A 16,087-nucleotide genomic window follows, 5' to 3' on the forward strand; every position below is an offset into this window, starting at 1 on the left:
ACACAAACGCGGGCACACACACACCCAACATCCATCCACCTCACGACAGCCTCCAGAACATGCACCTGCACCCAAATCATCCAAAGTTACACCTCCTACAACCACCTCCTCTTCCTCCATTCCCAGACCCCCTCCAGCTACCCGTCCCAGTGTTCATCAGAAACTTTTCCTGAGCAACGTTGACCTCTTTCCCACCACCCCCCCTCCAATTCATAGGTCCCGTAGTAGCACCACAGCCAAAAAAATATCCGGTACCAGTGGTGCCTGTTAGAGGTATGTGGAGTTCACCGGGCACCAGGGCAGCCAGTGTGGCACGGAGCCAAAGCACAGCCAGTCCCCCCCCTGTGAAGCACGAGAAGATGGACAGTGCCCCACGGGAGAGGGTGAAGACTCCTGCCGGAAAAGCCGCTCACAAGGGTCCCAGTGGGAGTGTCGAGTCAGCTGTGACTTCTCCCAAGGTGGGGAAGGGGCAGAAGAAAGCGCCAAAGTCTGGGAAGAGCAGCACGGCGGAGAAGGCCACCATCATCCCCGCTGCCTAGGACGCCACCGCCAGCCCCATCGTCACTGGTCAGGAGACCACCGCCAGAGTCAGTGGCCAGGAGGGCAGCACAATCGTCACTGGTTAGGAGACCAATGCCAGAGTCAGTGCCCAGGAGGGCAGCACAATCGTCACTGGTCAGGAGACCACCGCCAAATGTCAGTACCCAGGAGGGCAGCACAATCGTCACTGGTCACGAGACCACCGCCAATGTCAGTGGCCAGGAGGGCCCCGGCAGCCACAGCCCCGCTGGGCAATGAGGGACGCCATGGCACACACCGCTGCACAGGTCAGAGACAGCAAAGTCAAGCACCGCTGAACAGGGCAAAGAACGCCATGGCAAGCACCGCTGAACAGGGCAAGCACCGCTGAACAGGTCAGAAACTGCAAAGTCAAGCACCGCTGAACAGGGCAAGCACCGCTGAACAGGGCAAGCACTGCCAACTCAAGCATCGCTAGCCCATGTGCGGCAGGGGCAGTGACGGAACTGGGACCGTCACGGGGAGAGTGATGCACTCTGGGCACCAGTCCCCCTCCAGAACCAGTGGAGAACAGCATCCACTACCTCAGTCCTTAACAGGATGAAGCACTCTGGGCACCAGTCCCCCTCCAGAACCAGTGGAGAACATTATCCACTTGAGAGACTGTGGCTTTGCACTCCCCAGGATGGTACAGTGGGCAAACCACCCACTGCAAAGACTTGTGAGATTGTGGCTTTGCACTCCCCAGGATGGTACAGTGGGCAACCCACCCACTGCAAAGACTTGTGAGACTGTGGCTTTGCACTCCCCAGGATGGTACAGTGGGCAACCCACCCACTGCAAAGACTTGTGAGACTGTGGCTTTGCACTCCCCAGGATGGTACAGTGGGCAAACCACCCAGTGCAAAGACTTGTGAGACTGTGGCTTTGCACTCCCCAGGATGGTACAGTGGGCAAACCACCCACTGCAAAGACTTTTGAGACTGTGGCTTTGCACTCCCCAGGATGGTACAGTGGGCAACCACCCACTGCAAAGACTTGTGAGACTGTGGCTTTGCATTCCCCAGGATACCTCAATGGGTATGGAGCCCCGTCGTGGATCTGGCGTGGTGCTGTCATCCGGCTGAGGTGCCCCCCCTTCCCTTCCCCCTGAGGTGCCTGTTGTATTTCTATCTGATGCCCCTGCAGTGTTCTCTCCGTTTCTGGACAGGTATTGTGTGTAGGCCTCGCCCATGCATTTTGGACCCAATGGTCCACGGACATTGAATGGTGCATACCTTTACTACTAATCGTGATGTATACTTTAGGAATGTGTATATATTTCTGTATATATTAGCTTACTGTATTTTGATACATTACAATGGTTGTACTCATTTCCTTATGTCTTTGCATTCTTCCGGGGGGGTTGGGGGTTGTTACTGTGATGTTTGGAAATGCATTGCTGTGTGTGTTGTAGTGTGCGAGGGTCGGGGTGGGGGTGGGAGTGTTGCGTGTGTGTGTCCGTGACTTTTGCCTCCCCCTCCCCTATGTCGTAGGTGCAGTACTCACTGTTGTCTTCGGCACCGGCGTTGCTGATGTTCGTAGAGGAGCAGGAGCACTATAGCAGGAAGTATTTGGAGTTCCGGCTCCATGGTGCTCTCCTTCCTCGTGGAGTGTGTTAAGGTGAGCGTTTTCCCATTGAAATGCCTGTTTCCGCCGTGTTTTTATCCACAGTGAATCCGCCCCAGAAAAGGTGGCGGATTGGCCTGTTGTAATACTGAGGGCTTTACTTTGTCTTCCGCCTGTCTGTTGGTGGTGAACGCCGCGCTGCTTGTCTGTACCGCCGTGGCGGTCGGAGTGTTAATGTGGCTGTCTATGTTGGCGGTTTCCGCCACGGTCATAATTCCCTTTTTTTTTCGCCGGCCTGTTTGCGGTATTACTGCTGCTTTAACACCGTCCTCCAGGGTTGTAATGACCCCCATTGTGCTGTGTGAGGTTTTTGGGTTCCTAGGTCCTCCTTGTGTTGGATGCCCATGACTAGGTGAGGAGATGTTACTGCCATCCATAGATATATCTTTCCTCATGATTGTTGTAAATGCCAGGCAACTTGTATGTGCGTGACAGCATGAGCTGAGTATGCATTTTGTATGAGTCAGTTGAGAGAAATGTAAGCAATGTGTATGGTGACACAGAGATTTTCCTAACACATCTGCCCTTGCTAAACTTTTGTTTGGAAGGCATATCATGACTCACTCTGCTTTTCAGGTTGCTACTCACACCACATGCTGAATTGTTGTTGGCTACATGATGTACTGTCATGCATGGAAGTGATGGGAATGGAGTGTCATATAGGATCTGTATGTTCAGGCTGCAGAGACCAGGGCCTGTCAACAGTATCTCCCAGTATGGGTCCTAGCCTAGGCTTGGGTAGAGTCACTGTAGCTATGCAACTGTGGCACTGTGCCCACTCCCTGTACCCCAGCAGATCCTGTCATGGCTCCAATATGAGACTCTGGTAGCAAATCCTGCACATAATGCCTTATTCGTTTGATTAGATTAGGAATGAGTACAGAGGTAAGTTATTAATCTAAGCCATATGTGCACTTAGCATCATTGCCAATGTGTGTCTTTGTCTCAGTACAGGTCCCTTACTCCCACATCCCTGTTGTCATCTTCTAACAGGTCATATTTGACCTGTACAGGCTTATTGCATAAATGGCAGTAAATGCCATGTGATTCAGTAGCTTGGTCACATGGCAGAAATTGCACAACGCATGCCTTTGTTTGTTAAATGCCACCTCTGTAGGATGGACACATGTCCAAAGGAGTGTTCCCTGAAGTGGCATGGGTCTGCATTTGTTACGGCACAAGTCCACACATGGACAGGGAATACACTTTTTGTACCCACCATGCCAGTCCGTTCATTGTTACCCATGTGTAATGTTTGAGTTTGTACTCTGGCATTTGCCTGTAGGCACTGTATGTAGAGTGTCTTTCTCACGGAGTTTGAATGTGTTGATCCATTCATTCCTAAGGAGTTTACCCTTCAGAAGCAACATAGGTGTGATGTGTTTCATAGTGGCTCACATCACATACAGATTGCCAGAACATGGGCTACATGATGCCAGTAAGCTTGCTTAGTCACTGTGAGGCCTGAGCAGGGTAGTGTGTTAGTCTGCAGCTGGAGAAATATATGTTGCTAGTCATGTCCCTGCTCTTATTGGCTTGTATGTGTCACACTTGGGGAGTATTGACAAATAGGAAAGTCCTAGATTGATGCTACTGACATGTATGTAACACAACAATTTGTGATGAAACTTGTGATCATGATCTCTTGAATTGTCTTTTGCATTCATGCAGGCCAATGGCCATCTAAAGACGGGATTATGGAGAACCATCGCCAAGAAGGTGCGAAGCCTGGGAGTCCACAGCTGGTCGAGCGCCCACTGCAGGAAAAGGTGTAAGGACCTGAGATGCTGGGCTTGGAACATCGCTGAGGTCCAGCTGGGGATGTCCTCTCAAAATTGGCGGGGTGACTGTCCGACCATGACCCCCCTAATGGCCTGCATTCTGGCGGAGGCCTACCCGGAGCTTGATGGGCATTTGAGGGCAACACAGCAGTCGCAAGAGGGTGAGTACAGGGCATATTCCTGCCTGTCACTTTGCCAAGTGAATGACTTGGGTTCTGACAGCTCCCCCTGAAAATTAGGGATTAGCCATGTGTCACAAAGTAGATGAGTGACTGTTTGTGTAGACATATCATGTGGTGCATACTGATGTGCCTTGCATATTGGCCCAGGGACCTAGGTCACAACTGGGTTGAATCCACAAACCACTTGCTCTGGAGGGACGACATATGGTTGGGTACATTGATCAAACAACTAGTCTTTGTTGTTGTAGTGTGTGTAATTGCTATTCAACAGACCACTACTCCTAAATGTTACAAGCCAAAGATAAGTAGATGATGAATCACTGTCCTCTGCCATGTGTCTGGGTAAATGTGTATTTAGGCATCTGCCACCCGGAGGCTAGTTGTCTTCAGCTTATGATGGGTGCTGGTTCTTTAATGCAGTCTGTAATCTGAAGATGTTAACATACATGTGACAGAGCTTACATTGTACTTTGGATGCAGCTATAGGCCAATACTTTCCCTTGGTAAGTGAGGAATGTGGGAATGTCCATTGACATGATTCATGTGCCATCACGGTTGCCAACATTCCTTGTGCCTACATGTCAGCATGTGTCCCTTTCTCTTTTGAAAAACATTTGTAAGCTGCTGTTTCATGCATGGTCTACCTATGTTGAGGGGATGATGTCTTTATTCCCTCACATATATGTGCATGAGAAACTGTGTGTGGAATAGGGCATTTCAAATGGGAGTACATTACATGTTGTGCAACAGACAGGAGAGTGCCACCCTACTTTATTGGCTGACACATACCCTCACCCGTCATAGCATGTCATTTTGCATGAACAACTGCAGTAGCAATGACGGACATGACAGGTAGGCCTAGAGTTTAAAGCCACAATGTGAATAGCTATGCCCTTACATCATGTGGAAAAGTGCACTGCACATGTGTAATGGGTAAGGTTTGTGCCCTGACTGTTGGCCAGCATCAGTGAGTGACTTGCTGTTATGTTGAAATCACGTGTTTGGGTACAAGCATTCATCCACAGACAGACATCTGGGTCTGCTTGACCATAATCAAGACAATGATGTAGCTTCCAATTGGACATGTTCAGGGCCTTCAACAAGTACCTGCAAATGTCAGGGCCTCTCCAACATTCAAGGGCCTAATGGTGTCTTCTGATGCACCCAGACTATATCATTGCAGGGGGTGCCAGACATTAGTGATGATTACCCTGGGGTGTGCTGATTCAATTATGTTGTGTTTTTTTGGGGATATCTTTCCCTGACATATTGCACATGATGTCTACAGTGGTCATTTCCATGCCATGCGTGACCTATCTGAGCAACATTAATACTACCTCCATGACTCTACTGGGACAAATATCACTTGGTGAAGTGTGCATTGTTGATATGTTTCTATTTTGACATGGTTATTTCAATAACTAATCACTAAATAAAGGTACACTGTTCCAAAAGAAAATAAAAATGAGAATGAAAACACCTATATTTTAGATATTCCAAAATCGTGAGATTTGTTCCATGCCTTTTTTTTTTTTTTTCAGGGTACCTGTATTAACCAGTTAACTTAAGTAAGTGACCGGTCTCTATGTATCTTGATTTATGATACGCACTTTAAAGAGGTCTGTTTATCTAGTTACATAGGTCCTGATGAAGCGCCAATAGACGCGAAACATGTCGACCATAATATAGAGTTCTTTTAAATGTTTAGGACGCTCTATAACATTTATCAACTTTTTGAAAGGTTTTTGAGCATAATCCTCAACCTAACTTTCAAATCTTTGTTTCTAACCTTGGTCTTCATCCTTGTTATGTCAGACTGATTAAATGATGGTGTTTAACGGATGAATAACCAATTTTAACCTCTTTTCTTGTTTTGGTGGTGACTTATAGCATCCACACTTTGCATAGTTGAACTTACAGTCACTAGCATAAAAGTCCGGCTGAGAGCCCCCACTTCGGGGTGCCCACTAGGCATTGCAGAGCCGGCCTAGTGAGGACCAATTCCCGATGATGATGCTGGTCATCCAGAGTGATGCTTGAGGGTTCTCGCTCCTGAGATCACATGTCTCCTGTTTTCATTCTCATTTTTATTTTCTTTTGGAACAGTGTACCTTTATTTAGTGATTATTGTTGGGAGATTGTACACTGGACCATCAACACTCCCGGTCCCTCTTCCTTTGTTGATAGCATGGTTATTTCAATGCCACCTTCTCCAGGATATAGTACTTTTGTCATCAACATGGCCGGATCTTGTAGCATCATTTTGTATTGTTGGGTCATCATGTGTGACAAATATATGTGTGTATGACCTTGTGTGGCATCTGTGGAAATCCATTTCGCATTGGTCGACTATTGATGCCAACAGGTAACTGATGTCTGCTCTATGGGGAAAAGGTTTGAGGGTGATGGTGTCTCCTACTTGTTGAATGGTTATTGTGATTGCACAACTTCAGTCATAAAATTGTAGTTGTCCGAGATATTGAATTTTCTGGGTGCAACTGCTGACAGTTCACATGGCATGAATGCATATGGTATGGCACATGTATAGGCCAATTAGGTAGAGTTTATTGCTGGGTTCTACTTGATACCCTGGCAATGTTGCTAATCAGAGCTGTTGTTCAAATGTGATCATGGGCATGTGACAACCCTATTTCTCTTTCGTTTTTCAGCATCAGCACTGGCAATCAAAGGAGATGGGGCACAGCTGAGTGCGGAAGCATCTGACCACTGGACCTCGGATCAAGACACCCCCAACAAAGAGGGACCCAGAGGCCTGGAGGGTGAGGGGAGTGCCACAGGGGAGACCAGAACATCTTCATCATCATCGGATTCTTCCTCCAGTGGACACTTCCTAGTGGTGGCGGACCCATTGTGGCATCCCCCTCTACCATCTTTGTCTACACCCCATTCTATCACTTCCCTCCTTGTTGCTCCCCACCTAGTTGGCTGTGCCCCCTCACCCAAGAGGGTGGGTGCCTCCTTCATCACAGGCACCTCTGTCCCAGCCCTTGTTACTCCTGCTACCCTTAGTGAGGAGACTATTGACCTCCTGAGAAGTAGCTCTGTGGGTCAGTCAACCATTTTGAATACCATCCAGTGATTAGCAACTCAACTACAACAGACAAATGGATTCCTGAAAGGCATTCATGATGCAATGGCAGGCCTACAGAGATTCTTTTCAGGTTCTGGCCTCCTCACTGATGATAGCCAATCACCACCCACCTTCTGCCCCCCTTTACCTCCCTCTGCCCAATCTAAATCCCCCTTCCCCTACCTACCAAAGCATGCAGATAGATCTGCAAGCATCCACATCAACATACAAGAGCAGCACACACAAACACAAGCACCACAAAACACACCGGCATACAAGCAAACAACAGCCACCCACAGACACAACTACAGTCACCACTTCCCCAGACACCCCTATCACCCCCAGCATTACACACATAACATCCAGATAAAAAAAGTGTATCCTTTAAGAATTCTAAATGTTTGATTGTGATAGATCAATGTTTCTTAACATCACTAGAAACACATTTACAAGTATAAAAAATACTATCTACAAACTGATGTTACATATTTACTAAGAACAGTTGAATAATATTTGTCTATATAGTCAGTTGCCAATTATCTGATGCTATAAATGTTTTGAGATGTGATATTTTTTTTAGATTAATAAAGGATCTATAGATGCGTATTAACAGATGGTGACATAGCTTTTATGCGTTCACTGGCCATTGCTTCACCAATATCCCAGAGATCCTTCCTCAAAGTGAAATCACGTAGTTCACCATGGGTCCACAAAATCATTATCATGTGATAGGTAGAATACCACAGAGGTCCTCCTAATCAAGACTGCTCTTGTTTCTATATGTTTGCCTCCTAAAGTATCTTCTTGTAATGTACAAGGAGGAATGTCAAATGCATGCTTATGATTAGCAAATTATTTCCAGCTCAAAAAGCTGAAGAACCAGGTTAACATTCCCACTTGTCAGGAGCAAAAGCCAAGGGTCTGATGCTGGGCAGAACATAATTTGCAACAACCCCCCTCGAATGACTTTGAAAATGGAAACAGCACAGGGGAATTTGAATCCTTGAGCAAATTTTATGTATTTTATACCCTGATCAAAAATAGTGGGCATCAATTTGAAGCTTTCCCTCCTTTGAAAATTCCTCTTGTTTTCCTTCCCAACACTTGAGCAGAGTTAATGAGAGCCCCAGTGAAGGCACACCTGGACTATTGCAGCATTGTCTAGACTGGGCTCCGAAGAAAGTCACTGGTTGTCATGACCCCAGCTGTGAGCAAGGCTAATTATGTCTTAGTCATGCCTTATTCCCCCCTTATGAGTGATATCAAAGATGTTGTTATTTTCTTTTCATCACAGTAGCAGTTTCAATCATGTTGTGTCTTTGAAACCTTGTTTAACTTGGCAACTCAGTTATCAACATAATGACAATGTTTAAAGCAGATCCAGATCAAAGCTTGTTGACAAGATAACTTCTGAAAACATGGGCCTCATCCAGGTGATCCAGGAAGCACACATCAACTGTCTACAACCACCTGGGCCTCACCCAGGTAATCCAGGAAGCACATGTCAACTGTTCACAACTGCTGGTTCTTTAATTGATCCTCCCCTTTCCGCGAGTTCCTCTGTTTCCCAATGTGTTTCCTTGCACCTGGTTTGGGCTGGCTATAAAAGCCGGCACTTCAGACTTAGGGCCTGAATGCGAGTTTGACGGTCGGAAAACCCGACCGCAAGACCCATGGTGAGGAGATCATCATCAAGGTGGCGGTCTCCCCACCAGCCCTTTTACAACTTTTCCACTGGGCTGACAGGCAGGAACCAAGGTTCCCGCCTGTCAGCCCAGTGGGATAGATGTGGCAGCATTGTTCCCGACTCATAACTGAGCCAACGGCAATGCTTCTGCACGCAGGATGCACAGGCACCCTTGAAATGTACACTGCACAGCAGACAGTGTGTATTTCAAGGGTATATCACGAGCATGGGCCGTCTTCAGCCCGTCGGGATCACTGGTTGGCTGGTCTGCATGGCAACCTCATAATGTCTCTGCCAAGGAGAGGCTGGCGGTCTTTGGACAGCAAGCCTCGTAATAAGGCCCTAAATCCTGCTTAGTCTCGTTTAACTTGGAAGCAATGCTTACCTGTCTCCAGTCTTTGGCAGCCTTCCTTTCACAGCAGTCATCTCTTTGCAGAGGCATTCATACCTTCACAGTGACAGGCTTCTCCTCACAGCGATGCGCTTCCTGAGTTCAGACCTAGTATTTCCGATCTTATCCACAGTTACCACAGTACCTGTAAAAGGTGGGCAGTTTGCTATTCATCTCTCACATTGTGCTTTCTTGCGCTGGCAAAAAAGACACAGGTCATCCCAAAAAAGGTAACACAAGTTTTTATGTTTAATTTGGGGTCTTGATCAGTGCTTATTAATCAAACTTATCTAAAGCCAACCTTGTGACTGAAAAGACATTAGAGAAAAGTTTTATTTCTTGTAATGGCTGTGCCTTCCTGGATTTTGTGCTCATAGTTGGTTTTCAATCCGTGTTTTTTCAATCAGAATCTGAAGTTGGGGTTCTAAAGACTTTTGGGATAGTTGAGAACTATAATCTGATTGGTATTGCATATTTGCATATTAACCTTGAACTATTGAGACTCTTGAACTACTGAAGATTTTGAAGTAGTTGACCCAGTTATTTTCTCTCAGTGAAATCTTGTGCATGATAATTCCAGGTCATGATAATTCCGAAATAATTCTTGAATCACTCTGGGGAATGTTTCTAGTGTGAATTATTGGTATGTTGATTTGATGCTAGTTAATGTCACAGATCTGTTTAGTTTTTCATGTTTTAAAGTGTGGTTTCATTACAGGGAAATCCAAGTCCAGACCCTTGTATCTGAATAATTCTGATTGCCAGTATCCTGAATCCAGAACCAGAATCCAGATATCCTTTAGCCTAGCAGTGCATCAAATAGAGAAATCTGAATATGCAGAAGCCCTGGTATTTTTCTCTTTCTCTTTCATCCCAACCTCCCTTCCCCTTGGAAACTCCTAGGGTTACAGTGTGTCCCTTATTGCTGACCTGTTAGTTGTCATTGGGATTTTTGGATTGTTGTTGCCCCATTAGAACCATCTGGAGTTCATGTGAGTGGCTCACAACACTGATAGACTTCAAAGTCTCTAAAGTCAGGCACCCAAAGTGTGCCTGAATTGGAGAAAATATGAACATGTTACGTCAGCATTGAAATGCTGCACTCATTTCCAGTGGATGTGAGGATCAAATTTAAAATCCTTAGTACATCCCACAAGGCTGACTGGACCAGGATACCTACTAAAATGCGCACCCCACTATGCCCTACAGAAAATGGGGCTCCCGAATAGCCAACAGCATTTCCCAATGATTGTACAAAAGGAAGAACATGGCCACTGGGAGTCCAGTGCTATAGCCTCTGGAATGCATTACTTCACAACTGGCAGAAGCAACTGAAGAATAGTGGGCTGGCACTCTTCTTGGTGACTTGTCTCTATGATTATTATCCACACTCTTAATCACTTTCTGCACTCCAAAATTCTGTAGGTTTAACAAATACATACCTCTCATATTTGTTCTATATTTGTTTTGCCTTCCCTAGACCTCAAAAAAGGAAAGTAATTAAGGCCCCTATTATGTCCTATGATTTTCATAACCTCACGTTTGTGGTTGGGTCACTTATTTTAGTTTTGCTGCCCGCACAGCAAAAATTTGTATGCCCGTGCCCATGATCCATTTTCAGAGTACAGCCAGCAGAAATACCATATGTCCAGGGCCCATAACCGCAGAGTCTATGATCTGAACCAGGTACCTCTATCCACAGTGTATAAATGGCATGACCTGTGACCATGCGCTGTGGCAATTAAGCACCAATACCTATTCTTGCAGGCTTGTAGGGTCACTTAAGGATCCAACGGCCACGTTAAGCTCTCTTTTAAACAAGTACTTATCAGTGTTCTTGTGGTGTTTATCGGATATTTTTGGTGACACTTTGTTTGTGTTTTTTCAGCACCTTTGCCTATGTATTAGGAACTTTTTGTTAAAACTCCTTCACCCGGACTCAGGCTTTCCACATTGGTCTGATGGCCTGTGCTTGGCTGCTAACCGTCGCCTGAGGAAGGCACTTTCGGAGTAGCCTAGGGACACTGAAGAGATGCTGGAGGCTAGAAGGGCCTCTTATTGTGTAATCAAGGACAGGGAATATTTTCTAAATAACAGGGTTTGGAACCTTTTAGAGCGAGCTGCCTTACATAAAAAAAGTAAAGCGTTCTGGGGTACCACCGCCAGACTGCATCAAAGGGATGTAACACCCTATGAATGGTTGGATTGTAATATTTCCACTTCAGACAGGGTTAAGCACTTTTCCTCAATTTACCAGCTTGTTCAGGATAGGAGCCGAACCACCCTCTTTAGTGCCCACCTGGAAAATCCCCCCTCTTTCAGGTTTCTCTTGGGGAAATTGAGTTAGCAATCTGACAGAGCTCAGGGGTAAGGCCCCTGGGCCAGACAGAATACCTTCTAATACCGTCTAAAATTTAATATTGCACTATCGGGCCCCCTGCTAACAAATTTGTTTTACAATGCCTTCTGCACCAACCCACCTAATTCCTGGACTCAAACAATCATAGTTCCCATTTTTAAAATAAGGAGATTGGGGTTCTCCTAAATGCTATTGTCCCATCACATGGATTGATAGCACAGTGAATATTGTTGGGAGAGTAATTTTTAACTGTTTGCAGACATGGCTAATCTTAATAACATCTTATCTCCCTACCAGTACAGCTTTCTACCCAGGCTAGGTATAGTAGAGCAGTGCTTAAATTTACATCTGATCATGGGAAAGTATGTTACTGCTAAGCGATGCCCGCTGTATCTTGCCTTCATGGGCTTATCAAATCAAATCAAATCAAATCATTAGCATTTATAAAGCGCGCTACTCACCCGTGCGGGTCTCAAGGCGCTAGGGACAAAGGGGGTGGTTATCGCTGCTCGAACAGCCAGGTCTTTAGGAGTCTCCGGAAAGCGGAGTGGTCCTGGGTGGTCCTGAGGCTGGTGGGGAGGGAGTTCCAGGTCTTGGCCGCCAGGAAGAAGAAAGATCTCCCACCCGCCGTGGAGCGTCGGATGCGAGGGACGGCGGCGAGTGTGAGGCCAGAGGAGCGGAGGGGGCGGGTGGGGACGTAGAAGTTGAGGCGTCTGTTGAGGTATTCCGGTCCCTTGTCGTGGAGGGCTTTGTGTGCGTGGGTGAGAAGTCGGAAGGTGATCCTTTTGCTGACTGGGAGCCAATGCAGGTGTCTCAGGTGTGCGGAGATGTGGCTGCTGCGGGGTACGTCGAGGATGAGGCGGGCCGAGGCGTTTTGAATGCGTTGTAGGCGATTTTGGAGTTTGGCTGTGGTCCCGGCGTAGAGGGTGTTGCCGTAGTCCAGGCGGCTCGTGACAAGGGCGTGGGTCACGGTTTTTCTGGTGTCGGCGGGGATCCAGCGGAAGATCTTGTGGAGCATGCGGAGGGTGAGGAAGCAGGCGGAGGACACAGCGTTGACTTGCTTGGTCATGGTGAGAAGAGGGTCCAAGATGAAGCCGAGGTTGCGGGCGTGGTCTGTGGGGGTCGGTGCGGTGCCGAGGGCCGTGGGCCACCAGGAGTCGTCCCAGGCGGACGGGGTGTTGCCGAGGATGAGGACTTCAGTTTTTTCAGAGTTCAGCTTTAGGCGGCTGAGCCTCATCCAATCTGCGACGTCCTTCATACCCTCTTGTAGGTTGGTCTTGGCGCTGGCGGGGTCCTTGGTGAGCGAGAGTATAAGTTGGGTGTCGTCGGCGTAGGAGGTGATGATGATGTCGTGCTTGCGTACGATGTTGGCGAGGGGGCTCATGTAGACATTGAAGAGTGTCGGGCTGAGTGATGAGCCTTGAGGTACGCCGCAGATGATCTCAGTGGGTTCTGAGCGAAACGGAGGGAGGTAGACTCTTTGGGAGCGGTTTGCGAGGAAGGAGGCGATCCAGTCCAGGGCCTGGTCTTGGATCCCGGTGGAGCAGAGGCGGGTGATTAGGGTGCGGTGACAGACGGTGTCAAAGGCAGCCGAGAGGTCGAGAAGAATGAGGGCGACTGTTTCACCGTTGTCCATCAGGGTTCTGATGTCGTTTGTGACTGAGATGAGGGCGGTTTCAGTGCTGTGGTTGGTTCGGAATCCGGTCTGTGAGGGGTCGAGCAGGTTGTTGTCTTCAAGGAAGGTGGTCAGCTGTTTGTTGACGGTCTTCTCTATTACTTTGGCTGGGAAAGGCAGAAGGGAGATGGGGCGGAAGTTTTTCAGGTCGCTCGATCAGCCGTAGGTTTCTTTAGTAGGGCGTTGACTTCGGTGTGTTTCCAGCATTCGGGGAAGGTAGCAGAAGAAAAAGAAGAGTTGATGATGGTCTGGAGGTGCGGGGCGATGATGTCGTCGGCTTTGTTAAAGATGAAGTGCGGGCAGGGGTCCGAAGGGGTGCCGGAGTGGATAGAGTTCATGATGGATTTGGTTTCTTCCGTGCTGATGTGGGTCCAGTTGTTGAGGGTGATGGTCGGGGATGTGGGTTCTGTGGTGTTTGGTTGGGTCTGGTGTCCGAAGCTGTTGTGGAGGTCGCTGATCTTGCGATGGAAGAAAGTGGCGAGGGATTCGCATAGATCCTGTGAGGGCGTGACGGCGTTGGCGTTGGCACTGGGATTGGAGAACTCCTTGACGATGCTGAAGAGTTCTCTGCTGTTGTGGCTGTTTTTGTCCAGTCTGTCGGTGAAAAAATTCCTTTTGGCAGCGCGGAACTACTGCTTTAGTTAGCATAGATAGGACCAAGATATGGTTAACCCTTTTAACTCTAAGGGCGGACATGTTTAATTGGTGAACCTTTTGTCCATTCCTCATGAGAACGTAGGGACGAAGGTCAGGTTGGGCAGCTCAATGGAAATTACCGTCAGTTTCCCCTTAGACAGCGGAGTGCGGCGGGGTGAACTTTGGCCTCTTTGCTGTTATTAATCTATATAAATGGTTTAAATGATTATTTGAAGACAGCTACTATAGATGCACCTAAAATAGTCAACGTCTAGGTCCTGGCGCTGTTGTATGCTGATGACACCATTTTAATGGCACGCACTCCAAAAGCCTTGCGTATTTTGGTTGAATCAGTTATTAGCTTTATGGGGAACCTGAATCTGGCAACCCAGTTTGAGAAATTCCACATAATGGCTTTTTAATCAATTTTTACTGTCTGATTTTCTTCTGGAAGTATGATTGAGGGATACTGGAAGGAACTGTGATATGTTTTTGAAGAAATTAACCATGTGGTAGTATTGTCTGCATTACCTGGCATCATGGACTATACATTGAATGATCCTCAAGATCTGAATCCAGGTGGACAGACAGGTTTTCAACAACATACCAGAGTTGTATATATAAACATATTCCATATTGATTGGTTACAACAAAAATTGGACTTGGTGCAGCAGTTGATGGCTGCTCCGAAGTCTTGAAGAACTACACTGAGATCTCCTATGTATTACAAGTGGGACAGCACTAGATTTTCAGGTAAAAGCACTGACTGCGTAAATGACTTCCATTCAGCTGTGTTTTATACAGATTTGTCAGTCAGTCACAATAGCTTTATTTGCTTACTTAAAATAATACATGCAAAGCAGCACAAAATCAACGTATATTAAACATTAAAATTCCATACAAAATTAAAACACAAAGAGCATAAAAATATCCTCACAATAACAAATTTGTCTTGCGTGTATTCCCTGAAAATCAGGCCCTCCTAGACGTAAGTTAGACGGGCTTCCCAAAGGCAAGAAGCCATTATCTGTGACAGATGGACAAGATGTTCGTGTGAGGCCTGGCAGACTCATGTACTACAGTCTTTGCAGCGCAAAGAAGCAATGTACTACCAAATATGCATTCAATAAATGCCAGAAAATTAAAATAACACAATAGACCCCACTTTACCATGTGCTCCATGTTCACTTTCATGCTATTTTTGCTCCAGTAAGTCGGCATCAGACATCTTCGTTAAATGTTTTGCTGCAGTTTTTTATACTTAGGGGCATATTTATACTCTGTCTGCGCCGAATGTGCGTCAAAGATTTTGATGCACATTGAGCGCAAACCTTGCCCCATATTTAAACTTTGACGCCCTAACCCGCGGACGTCAAAATCCCACTGTGTGCGTAATTTTTTGGATGCGGCAACCCGCTTTGCGTCAATCATATGCAAGGTAGGCGTTCCCGTCCCAAAAATGACTTAAATGGCTGTGCGTTGTATTTATGCATTTAAGGGCAAAAATCCTGTACGGCTGGGAGAAGGAGCCAGAAAATGACGCACAGCCCGATTTGCGTCAAAAATTAACACCTGGGTCCGGGCAGGCGTTAAAATGGGGCAAACACACCTGTATTTAATCATAACACACAGAAGCAACAGCAGAGCAGCAAAAGGGAGACATGGAGGTGATTCTCATCCAGCGTGCACGCAGACGCAGAGCCCAGCAACAACAACAGCAGCTACCACAACACCAGCAGTGACCGCAAAGGCAGCGCAGAAGGCAGTAGAGAATATTCCACACCAGAGCAACCCTTCATGGCCTCAGGGAACATGACATCATCCAGAGGTACAGGTTGAACTGGCAGGCCATTCAGCAGCTGCTGCGAAACATAGAGCCACAGTTGGCACCAACCTTGCTGACACCCCGCACCATCCCAACAGAAACCAAGCTGCTAGCTGTATTTCACATGCTGGCAAGTGGCTCTTTTCAAACAACTGGTGCCCTGGTTGCCGGAATATCACAGCCATTATTTTCTGCCTTTTTGCCCAAAGTACTGGATGCCATCATTGGACTCACACCCCGCCACATCCGCTTCCCAAACACACTGAAGAAGCA

This window comes from Pleurodeles waltl, chromosome 8 (genome assembly GCF_031143425.1).
Source record: "Pleurodeles waltl isolate 20211129_DDA chromosome 8, aPleWal1.hap1.20221129, whole genome shotgun sequence".
Taxonomy (NCBI): domain Eukaryota; kingdom Metazoa; phylum Chordata; class Amphibia; order Caudata; family Salamandridae; genus Pleurodeles; species Pleurodeles waltl.